At 38.3% G+C, this 2,484-nt stretch overlaps 1 non-coding gene across 1 annotated transcript; it reads right to left on the bottom strand.

Moving 5' to 3' along the window:
• Positions 1 to 1,517: 1,517 nt before the first annotated feature.
• Positions 1,518 to 1,625, bottom strand: LOC130952450 (small nucleolar RNA R71). Its single transcript, XR_009074630.1, has one exon. It is a non-coding gene; the product is annotated as a small nucleolar RNA R71 (small nucleolar RNA).
• Positions 1,626 to 2,484: the final 859 nt, after the last annotated feature.

The raw sequence follows: 2,484 nt of genomic DNA, 5'->3' as shown, positions 1-2,484 counted from the left end.
CTTGCATGCATTGTTATTTGTTTCTTGTTGCATTTTGACTATTAAAAATCCAAAAATATTTTTAATTTGTGTCTTTTCAAGTCAATAATACAAAGAATTGAAGATTCAGAACATACTGCAGAGGAATTATACAGAAAAAGCTGGGCGTTCAAAACGCCCAGTGAAGAAGGACAGACTGGCGTTTAAACGCCAGCCAGGGTACCTGGTTGGGCGTTTAACGCCCAAAAAGGGTGCATTTTGGGCGTTAAACGCCAGAATGGATACCATTCTGGGCGTTTAACGCCAGGATGGCACAAGGGGGAAGATTTTGTTTTTCAAATCAATTTTTTTTCAAGTTTTCAAAGTCTTTCAAAATCAAATCTTTTTCAAATCATATCCTTTCAATCAAATGTTTTGAAAATCAATTTCTTTCCTTTTTCAAAGATACTTACTAACAATTAATGATTTGATTGAACATCTCAAGTATATTGCCTTTTCTGTTGAGAAAGGTTTAATGTTTGAATCATATCTTTTCTTGTTAGGCAAGTCATTAATTTTCAAAATCAAATCTTTTAAAAATTGTTTTCAAAACATATCTTTTAAAATTGTTTTCAAATCAAATCTTTTCAATCATATCTTTTTAATCACATCTTTTTCAAAATAAGTTTTCAATCAAATCTTTTTAACTTCTAATTTCAAAATCTTTTTCAAAAATCACTTGATTTCTTTTCCACTTTGAATTTTCGAAAATTATCAATCAATTTTTAAAATGTTTTTGACATCTTTCTAATTAATTTTCGAAAATTCTCTTCCTTCCTCCCACATCCTTCTATTTATGGAGTACTACTCCTTCTTAATGCACAACTCGAACTCTATCTAATCAAGTTCGAATTCTTCTACTTCCTTCTTCTATTTTTCGTTTCCTCTGACACCTCAAGGAATCTCTATACTGTGACATAGAGGATTCCACATTTTCTTGTTCTCTTCTCTTTCATATGAGCAGGAGCAGAGACAAAGGCATTCTTGTTGAAGCTGACCCTGAACCTGAAAGGACCTTGAAGCGAAAGCTAAGAGAAGCTAAGGGACAACTCTTTGTTGAAAACCTGACCGAATTCTTCAAAGAAGAAGAACCCATGGCAGCCGAAAACAACAACAATGCCAACAATGCAAGGAAGGTGCTGGGTGACTTTACTGCACCTACTCCCGACTTCTATGGGAGAAGCATCTCTATCCCTGCCATTGGAGCAAACAACTTTGAGCTTAAGCCTCAATTAGTATCTCTAATGCAACAGAATTGCAAGTTCCATGGACTTCCAATGGAAGATCCTCATCAGTTCTTAGCTGAATTCTTGAAAATCTGTGACACAGTCAAGACTAATGGGGTTGACTCTGAGATCTACAGACTGATGCTATTCTCTTTTGCTATAAGAGACAGAGCTAGAATATGGTTGGACTCTCAACCTAAAGAAAGCCTGGACTCTTGGGAAAAGCTAGTCAATGCCTTCTTGGCAAAGTTCTTTCCACCTCAAAAATGGAGTAAGCTTAGAGTGGAAGTCCAAACCTTCAGACAGAAGGATGGAGAATCCCTCTATGAAGCTTGGGAAAGATACAAACAATTAATCAGAAAATGTCCCTCAGACATGCTTTCTGAATGGAGCATCATAGGTATTTTCTATGATGGTCTCTCTGAATTATCCAAGATGTCCTTGGATAGCTCTGCTGGAGGATCTCTTCATATGAAGAAGACGCCTACAGAGGCTCAGGAACTCATTGAAATGGTTGCAAATAACCAATTCATGTACACTTCTGAAAGGAATCCTGTGAACCATGGGACTGGTCAGAAGAAAGGAGTTCTTGAGATTGATGCTCTGAATGCCATACTGGCTCAGAACAAGATATTGACTCAACAAGTCAATTTGATTTCTCAAAGTCTGTCTGGAATGCAAAATGCACCTGGCAGTACTAAGGATGCTTCATCTGAGGAAGAAGCTTATGATCCTGAGAACCCTTCAATGGAAGAGGTGAATTACCTAGGGGAACCCTATGGAAACACCTATAATTCTTCATGGAGAAATCACCCAAATTTCTCATGGAAGAATCAAGAGAGACCTCAACAAGGTTTCAACAACAACAATGGTGGAAGAAACAGGTTTAGCAATGGCAAGCCTTTTCCATCATCTTCTCAGCAACAGACAGAGAACTCTAAGCAGAACCCCTCTGACTTAGCAACCATGGTCTCTGATCTAATCAAAACCACTCAAAGTTTCATGACTGAAACAAGGTCCTCCATTAGGAATTTGGAGGCACAAGTGGGACAGCTGAGTAAGAAAATTACTGAACTCCCTCCAAGTACTCTTCCAAGCAATACAGAAGAAAATCCAAAAGGAGAGTGCAAGGCCATCAACATGGCCGAATTTGGAGAGGAAGAAGAGGAAGTGGACGCCACTGAGGAAGGCCTCAATGGGCGTGCACTAGCCTCCAAAGAGTTCCCCAATGAGGAACCAT

Source organism: Arachis stenosperma, chromosome 9, assembly GCF_014773155.1.
Source record: "Arachis stenosperma cultivar V10309 chromosome 9, arast.V10309.gnm1.PFL2, whole genome shotgun sequence".
NCBI lineage: Eukaryota > Viridiplantae > Streptophyta > Magnoliopsida > Fabales > Fabaceae > Arachis > Arachis stenosperma.
Note: the sequence above shows the minus strand (reverse complement) of the source record. Positions and strands in the feature narration are given on the sequence as shown.